The sequence below is a fragment of the Eleutherodactylus coqui genome, chromosome 2 (genome assembly GCF_035609145.1).
Source record: "Eleutherodactylus coqui strain aEleCoq1 chromosome 2, aEleCoq1.hap1, whole genome shotgun sequence".
Taxonomy (NCBI): Eukaryota; Metazoa; Chordata; class Amphibia; order Anura; family Eleutherodactylidae; genus Eleutherodactylus; species Eleutherodactylus coqui.
The window spans coordinates 324,793,189-324,800,688 of record NC_089838.1 but is presented as its reverse complement, the minus strand read 5'-3'; the positions used below and the strand labels follow the sequence as shown (position 1 = coordinate 324,800,688).

Here is a 7,500-nt window from a genome sequence, read left to right as displayed (position 1 = left end):
CTTAAAATCTTAGTTTTCATTGTCCGAACCTTATCTTTATAGAGATAATAGTCTCCATTGAAAATGTGTATGTGTCAAAGCTTTTGAATGTCCTTTTAATTTAGAGCGAATGCAATTATTTCTCTGACTTCTCTTTAAGGTGTATAAAAGATTCCGCTGTGAACAGGATTTGAACCTGTGCGGGGAAACCCCATTGGATTTCAAGTCCAACGCCTTAACCACTCGGCCATCACAGCTGCATTTCTACCTGTTTGTTGGATTTTTTTGGGAAACAGCAGGTTTGGGGGTTTGACATGAAAAAAGTTCAAATCAGTAGGTTAAACTGCTTGATTTCTTTCAAAGCTTTTTTTCCCCACATTCTTAAAACTTTAGTTTTCATTGGCTAGGCCTTACCTTTATGGAGATTATAGTCTCCATTGTGAATGTGTGTGTGGTAGAGGTTTGGAATCTCTTTTAAATTTAGAGCAATTATTTCTCTGAAAGGACTTCTCTTCTCTCAGAGCGTATAAAACATTCCGCTGTGAACAGGATTTGAACCTATGCGGGGAGATCCCATTGGATTTTGAGTCCAACACCTTAACCTCTCAGCCATCACAGCCCATTTTATCTCCACTCATCGGGTGCCTTTTGGATAGTATCGTTGGACAGATTGAAATAAAGCACTGCCCTAAGTGTGTCTAGCCCTTTTTTGCCACACAAAGTCATGAGAAAGTCCTCTTGCGTATGACTGTTGACTTACAGACAGAGACAGGTGTGATGTAAGGTTCATGAGAAGGAAGACGGTTTTGGAAAACTAATGAGGTGTGTTTTGGAGAATACAGTTGAGCGACGTCTCTGAACTCAGGAGTAGCCCTAACTGTGTCTTAACTTTTTCTTCAACACACGGTCATGAGATAGGCCTCTTGCTTAAGGTATTGTTTTACAGACAGAGACAGGTGTGGTGTGAGGTTCATGAGAAGAAGTAAGGCTTTGGGAAGTAAGGAGAAGCACTTTTTTAACAATTGACACTACGATATGAAAAAAACTTAAATCAATAAGATAAACCGCTTGATTTCTATCAATGCTTTTTCCCAACGCTCTTAAAATCTTAGTTTTCATTGTCCGAACCTTATCTTTATAGAGATAATAGTCTCCATTGAAAATGTGTATGTGTCAAAGCTTTCGAATGTCCTTTTAATTTAGAGCGAATGCAATTATTTCTCTGACTTCTCTTTAAGGTGTATAAAAGATTCCGCTGTGAACAGGATTTGAACCTGTGCGGGGAAACCCCATTGGATTTCAAGTCCAACGCCTTAACCACTCGGCCATCACAGCTGCATTTCTACCTGTTTGTTGGATTTTTTTTGGAAACAGCAGGTTTGGGGGTTTGACATGAAAAAAGTTCAAATCAGTAGGTTAAACTGCTTGATTTCTTTCAAAGCTTTTTTTCCCCACATTCTTAAAACTTTAGTTTTCATTGGCTAGGCCTTACCTTTATGGAGATTATAGTCTCCATTGTGAATGTGTGTGTGGTAGAGGTTTGGAATCTCTTTTAAATTTAGAGCAATTATTTCTCTGAAAGGACTTCTCTTCTCTCAGAGCGTATAAAACATTCCGCTGTGAACAGGATTTGAACCTATGGGGGGAGATCCCATTGGATTTTGAATCCAACACCTTAACCTCTCGGCCATCACAGCCCATTTTATCTCCACTCATCGGGTGCCTTTTGGATAGTATCGTTGGACAGATTGAAATAAAGCACTGCCCTAAGTGTGTCTAGCCCTTTTTTGCCACACAAAGTCATGAGAAAGTCCTCTTGCGTATGACTGTTGACTTACAGACAGAGACAGGTGTGATGTAAGGTTCATGAGAAGGAAGACGGTTTTGGAAAACTAATGAGGTGTGTTTTGGAGAATACAGTTGAGCGACGTCTCTGAACTCAGGAGTAGCCCTAACTGTGTCTTAACTTTTTCTTCAACACACGGTCATGAGATAGGCCTCTTGCTTAAGGTATTGTTTTACAGACAGAGACAGGTGTGGTGTGAGGTTCATGAGAAGAAGTAAGGCTTTGGGAAGTAAGGAGAAGCACTTTTTTAACAATTGACACTACGATATGAAAAAAACTTAAATCAATAAGATAAACCGCTTGATTTCTATCAATGCTTTTTCCCAACGCTCTTAAAATCTTAGTTTTCATTGTCCGAACCTTATCTTTATAGAGATAATAGTCTCCATTGAAAATGTGTATGTGTCAAAGCTTTCGAATGTCCTTTTAATTTAGAGCGAATGCAATTATTTCTCTGACTTCTCTTTAAGGTGTATAAAAGATTCCGCTGTGAACAGGATTTGAACCTGTGCGGGGAAACCCCATTGGATTTCAAGTCCAACGCCTTAACCACTCGGCCATCACAGCTGCATTTCCACCTGTTCGTTGGATTTTTTGGGGAAACAGCAGGTTTGGGGGTTTGACATGAAAAAAGTTCAAATCAGTAGGTTAAACTGCTTGATTTCTTTCAAAGCTTTTTTTCCCCACATTCTTAAAACTTTAGTTTTCATTGGCTAGGCCTTACCTTTATGGAGATTATAGTCTCCATTGTGAATGTGTGTGTGGTAGAGGTTTGGAATCTCTTTTAAATTTAGAGCAATTATTTCTCTGAAAGGACTTCTCTTCTCTCAGAGCGTATAAAACATTCCGCTGTGAACAGGATTTGAACCTATGCGGGGAGATCCCATTGGATTTTGAGTCCAACACCTTAACCTCTCGGCCATCACAGCCCATTTTATCTCCACTCATCGGGTGCCTTTTGGATAGTATCGTTGGACAGATTGAAATAAAGCACTGCCCTAAGTGTGTCTAGCCCTTTTTTGCCACACAAAGTCATGAGAAAGTCCTCTTGCGTATGACTGTTGACTTACAGACAGAGACAGGTGTGATGTAAGGTTCATGAGAAGGAAGACGGTTTTGGAAAACTAATGAGGTGTGTTTTGGAGAATACAGTTGAGCGACGTCTCTGAACTCAGGAGTAGCCCTAACTGTGTCTTAACTTTTTCTTCAACACACGGTCATGAGATAGGCCTCTTGCTTAAGGTATTGTTTTACAGACAGAGACAGGTGTGGTGTGAGGTTCATGAGAAGAAGTAAGGCTTTGGGAAGTAAGGAGAAGCACTTTTTTAACAATTGACACTACGATATGAAAAAAACTTAAATCAATAAGATAAACCGCTTGATTTCTATCAATGCTTTTTCCCAACGCTCTTAAAATCTTAGTTTTCATTGTCCGAACCTTATCTTTATAGAGATAATAGTCTCCATTGAAAATGTGTATGTGTCAAAGCTTTCGAATGTCCTTTTAATTTAGAGCGAATGCAATTATTTCTCTGACTTCTCTTTAAGGTGTATAAAAGATTCCGCTGTGAACAGGATTTGAACCTGTGCGGGGAAACCCCATTGGATTTCAAGTCCAACGCCTTAACCACTCGGCCATCACAGCTGCATTTCCACCTGTTTGTTGGATTTTTTGGGGAAACAGCAGGTTTGGGGGTTTGACATGAAAAAAGTTCAAATCAGTAGGTTAAACTGCTTGATTTCTTTCAAAGCTTTTTTTCCCCACATTCTTAAAACTTTAGTTTTCATTGGCTAGACCTTACCTTTATGGAGATTATAGTCTCCATTGTGAATGTGTGTGTGGTAGAGGTTTGGAATCTCTTTTAAATTTAGAGCAATTATTTCTCTGAAAGGACTTCTCTTCTCTCAGAGCATATAAAACATTCCGCTGTGAACAGGATTTGAACCTATGGGGGGAGATCCCATTGGATTTTGAATCCAACACCTTAACCTCTCGGCCATCACAGCCCATTTTATCTCCACTCATCGGGTGCCTTTCGGATAGTATCGTTGGACAGATTGAAATAAAGCACTGCCCTAAGTGTGTCTAGCCCTTTTTTGCCACACAAAGTCATGAGAAAGTCCTCTTGCGTATGACTGTTGACTTACAGACAGAGACAGGTGTGATGTAAGGTTCATGAGAAGGAAGACGGTTTTGGAAAACTAATGAGGTGTGTTTTGGAGAATACAGTTGAGCGACGTCTCTGAACTCAGGAGTAGCCCTAACTGTGTCTTAACTTTTTCTTCAACACACGGTCATGAGATAGGCCTCTTGCTTAAGGTATTGTTTTACAGACAGAGACAGGTGTGGTGTGAGGTTCATGAGAAGAAGTAAGGCTTTGGGAAGTAAGGAGAAGCACTTTTTTAACAATTGACACTACGATATGAAAAAAACTTAAATCAATAAGATAAACCGCTTGATTTCTATCAATGCTTTTTCCCAACGCTCTTAAAATCTTAGTTTTCATTGTCCGAACCTTATCTTTATAGAGATAATAGTCTCCATTGAAAATGTGTATGTGTCAAAGCTTTCGAATGTCCTTTTAATTTAGAGCGAATGCAATTATTTCTCTGACTTCTCTTTAAGGTGTATAAAAGATTCCGCTGTGAACAGGATTTGAACCTGTGCGGGGAAACCCCATTGGATTTCAAGTCCAACGCCTTAACCACTCGGCCATCACAGCTGCATTTCCACCTGTTCGTTGGATTTTTTGGGGAAACAGCAGGTTTGGGGGTTTGACATGAAAAAAGTTCAAATCAGTAGGTTAAACTGCTTGATTTCTTTCAAAGCTTTTTTTCCCCACATTCTTAAAACTTTAGTTTTCATTGGCTAGGCCTTACCTTTATGGAGATTATAGTCTCCATTGTGAATGTGTGTGTGGTAGAGGTTTGGAATCTCTTTTAAATTTAGAGCAATTATTTCTCTGAAAGGACTTCTCTTCTCTCAGAGCGTATAAAACATTCCGCTGTGAACAGGATTTGAACCTATGCGGGGAGATCCCATTGGATTTTGAATCCAACACCTTAACCTCTCGGCCATCACAGCCCATTTTATCTCCACTCATCGGGTGCCTTTTGGATAGTATCGTTGGACAGATTGAAATAAAGCACTGCCCTAAGTGTGTCTAGCCCTTTTTTGCCACACAAAGTCATGAGAAAGTCCTCTTGCGTATGACTGTTGACTTACAGACAGAGACAGGTGTGATGTAAGGTTCATGAGAAGGAAGACGGTTTTGGAAAACTAATGAGGTGTGTTTTGGAGAATACAGTTGAGCGACGTCTCTGAACTCAGGAGTAGCCCTAACTGTGTCTTAACTTTTTCTTCAACACACGGTCATGAGATAGGCCTCTTGCTTAAGGTATTGTTTTACAGACAGAGACAGGTGTGGTGTGAGGTTCATGAGAAGAAGTAAGGCTTTGGGAAGTAAGGAGAAGCACTTTTTTAACAATTGACACTACGATATGAAAAAAACTTAAATCAATAAGATAAACCGCTTGATTTCTATCAATGCTTTTTCCCAACGCTCTTAAAATCTTAGTTTTCATTGTCCGAACCTTATCTTTATAGAGATAATAGTCTCCATTGAAAATGTGTATGTGTCAAAGCTTTCGAATGTCCTTTTAATTTAGAGCGAATGCAATTATTTCTCTGACTTCTCTTTAAGGTGTATAAAAGATTCCGCTGTGAACAGGATTTGAACCTGTGCGGGGAAACCCCATTGGATTTCAAGTCCAACGCCTTAACCACTCGGCCATCACAGCTGCATTTCTACCTGTTTGTTGGATTTTTTTTGGAAACAGCAGGTTTGGGGGTTTGACATGAAAAAAGTTCAAATCAGTAGGTTAAACTGCTTGATTTTCCCAACGCTCTTAAAATCTTAGTTTTCATTGTCCGAACCTTATCTTTATAGAGATAATAGACTCCATTGAAAATGTGTATGTGTCAAAGCTTTCGAATGTCCTTTTAATTTAGAGCGAATGCAATTATTTCTCTGACTTCTCTTTAAGGTGTATAAAAGATTCCGCTGTGAACAGGATTTGAACCTGTGCGGGGAAACCCCATTGGATTTCAAGTCCAACGCCTTAACCACTCGGCCATCACAGCTGCATTTCCACCTGTTTGTTGGATTTTTTGGGGAAACAGCAGGTTTGGGGGGGTTTGACATGAAAAAAGTTCAAATCAGTAGGTTAAACTGCTTGATTTCTTTCAAAGCTTTTTTTCCCCACATTCTTAAAACTTTAGTTTTCATTGGCTAGACCTTACCTTTATGGAGATTATAGTCTCCATTGTGAATGTGTGTGTGGTAGAGGTTTGGAATCTCTTTTAAATTTAGAGCAATTATTTCTCTGAAAGGACTTCTCTTCTCTCAGAGCGTATAAAACATTCCGCTGTGAACAGGATTTGAACCTATGCGGGGAGACCCCATTGGATTTCGAGTCCAACGCCTTAACCTCTTGGCCATCACAGCCCATTTTATCTCCACTCATCGGGTGCCTTTTGGATAGTATCGTTGGACAGATTGAAATAAAGCACTGCCCTAAGTGTGTCTAGCCCTTTTTTGCCACACAAAGTCATGAGAAAGTCCTCTTGCGTATGACTGTTGACTTACAGACAGAGACAGGTGTGATGTAAGGTTCATGAGAAGGAAGACGGTTTTGGAAAACTAATGAGGTGTGTTTTGGAGAATACAGTTGAGCGACGTCTCTGAACTCAGGAGTAGCCCTAACTGTGTCTTAACTTTTTCTTCAACACACAGTCATGAGATAGGCCTCTTGCTTAAGGTATTGTTTTACAGACAGAGACAGGTGTGGTGTGAGGTTCATGAGAAGAAGTAAGGCTTTGGGAAGTAAGGAGAAGCACTTTTTTAACAATTGACACTACGATATGAAAAAACTTAAATCAATAAGATAAACCGCTTGATTTCTATCAATGCTTTTTCCCAACGCTCTTAAAATCTTAGTTTTCATTGTCCGAACCTTATCTTTATAGAGATAATAGTCTCCATTGAAAATGTGTATGTGTCAAAGCTTTCGAATGTCCTTTTAATTTAGAGCGAATGCAATTATTTCTCTGACTTCTCTTTAAGGTGTATAAAAGATTCCGCTGTGAACAGGATTTGAACCTGTGCGGGGAAACCCCATTGGATTTCAAGTCCAACGCCTTAACCACTCGGCCATCACAGCTGCATTTCCACCTGTTTGTTGGATTTTTTGGGGAAACAGCAGGTTTGGGGGTTTGACATGAAAAAAGTTCAAATCAGTAGGTTAAACTGCTTGATTTCTTTCAAAGCTTTTTTTTTCCCCACATTCTTAAAACTTTAGTTTTCATTGGCTAGACCTTACCTTTATGGAGATTATAGTCTCCATTGTGAATGTGTGTGTGGTAGAGGTTTGGAATCTCTTTTAAATTTAGAGCGCATGCAATTATTTCTCTGAAAGGACTTCTCTTCTCTCAGAGCGTATAAAACATTCCGCTGTGAACAGGATTTGAACCTATGCGGGGAGACCCCATTGGATTTCGAGTCCAACGCCTTAACCTCTCGGCCATCACAGCCCATTTTATCTCCACTCATCGGGTGCCTTTTGGATAGTATCGTTGGACAGATTGAAATAAAGCACTGCCCTAAGTGTGTCTA

At 39.7% G+C, this 7,500-nt stretch overlaps 15 non-coding genes across 15 annotated transcripts; all 15 read right to left on the bottom strand.

The window, feature by feature from the left end:
* Positions 1-154: 154 nt before the first annotated feature.
* TRNAS-UGA (transfer RNA serine (anticodon UGA)) lies at positions 155-236 on the bottom strand. Its single transcript has one exon. It is a non-coding gene; the product is annotated as a tRNA-Ser (tRNA).
* A 280-nt stretch (positions 237-516) lies between these two features.
* Positions 517-598, bottom strand: TRNAL-CAA (transfer RNA leucine (anticodon CAA)). The gene has a single exon. It is a non-coding gene; the product is annotated as a tRNA-Leu (tRNA).
* A 634-nt stretch (positions 599-1,232) lies between these two features.
* TRNAS-UGA (transfer RNA serine (anticodon UGA)) lies at positions 1,233-1,314 on the bottom strand. The gene has a single exon. It is a non-coding gene; the product is annotated as a tRNA-Ser (tRNA).
* Positions 1,315-1,594: 280 nt separating this feature from the next.
* Positions 1,595-1,676, bottom strand: TRNAL-CAA (transfer RNA leucine (anticodon CAA)). The gene has a single exon. It is a non-coding gene; the product is annotated as a tRNA-Leu (tRNA).
* A 634-nt stretch (positions 1,677-2,310) lies between these two features.
* TRNAS-UGA (transfer RNA serine (anticodon UGA)) lies at positions 2,311-2,392 on the bottom strand. The gene has a single exon. It is a non-coding gene; the product is annotated as a tRNA-Ser (tRNA).
* A 280-nt stretch (positions 2,393-2,672) lies between these two features.
* Positions 2,673-2,754, bottom strand: TRNAL-CAA (transfer RNA leucine (anticodon CAA)). Its single transcript has one exon. It is a non-coding gene; the product is annotated as a tRNA-Leu (tRNA).
* Positions 2,755-3,388: 634 nt separating this feature from the next.
* Positions 3,389-3,470, bottom strand: TRNAS-UGA (transfer RNA serine (anticodon UGA)). The gene has a single exon. It is a non-coding gene; the product is annotated as a tRNA-Ser (tRNA).
* Positions 3,471-3,750: 280 nt separating this feature from the next.
* Positions 3,751-3,832, bottom strand: TRNAL-CAA (transfer RNA leucine (anticodon CAA)). The gene has a single exon. It is a non-coding gene; the product is annotated as a tRNA-Leu (tRNA).
* A 634-nt stretch (positions 3,833-4,466) lies between these two features.
* On the bottom strand, positions 4,467-4,548 carry TRNAS-UGA (transfer RNA serine (anticodon UGA)). The gene has a single exon. It is a non-coding gene; the product is annotated as a tRNA-Ser (tRNA).
* Positions 4,549-4,828: 280 nt separating this feature from the next.
* TRNAL-CAA (transfer RNA leucine (anticodon CAA)) lies at positions 4,829-4,910 on the bottom strand. Its single transcript has one exon. It is a non-coding gene; the product is annotated as a tRNA-Leu (tRNA).
* A 634-nt stretch (positions 4,911-5,544) lies between these two features.
* TRNAS-UGA (transfer RNA serine (anticodon UGA)) lies at positions 5,545-5,626 on the bottom strand. The gene has a single exon. It is a non-coding gene; the product is annotated as a tRNA-Ser (tRNA).
* A 261-nt stretch (positions 5,627-5,887) lies between these two features.
* On the bottom strand, positions 5,888-5,969 carry TRNAS-UGA (transfer RNA serine (anticodon UGA)). Its single transcript has one exon. It is a non-coding gene; the product is annotated as a tRNA-Ser (tRNA).
* Positions 5,970-6,251: 282 nt separating this feature from the next.
* Positions 6,252-6,333, bottom strand: TRNAS-CGA (transfer RNA serine (anticodon CGA)). The gene has a single exon. It is a non-coding gene; the product is annotated as a tRNA-Ser (tRNA).
* Positions 6,334-6,966: 633 nt separating this feature from the next.
* On the bottom strand, positions 6,967-7,048 carry TRNAS-UGA (transfer RNA serine (anticodon UGA)). The gene has a single exon. It is a non-coding gene; the product is annotated as a tRNA-Ser (tRNA).
* Positions 7,049-7,336: 288 nt separating this feature from the next.
* Positions 7,337-7,418, bottom strand: TRNAS-CGA (transfer RNA serine (anticodon CGA)). The gene has a single exon. It is a non-coding gene; the product is annotated as a tRNA-Ser (tRNA).
* Positions 7,419-7,500: the final 82 nt, after the last annotated feature.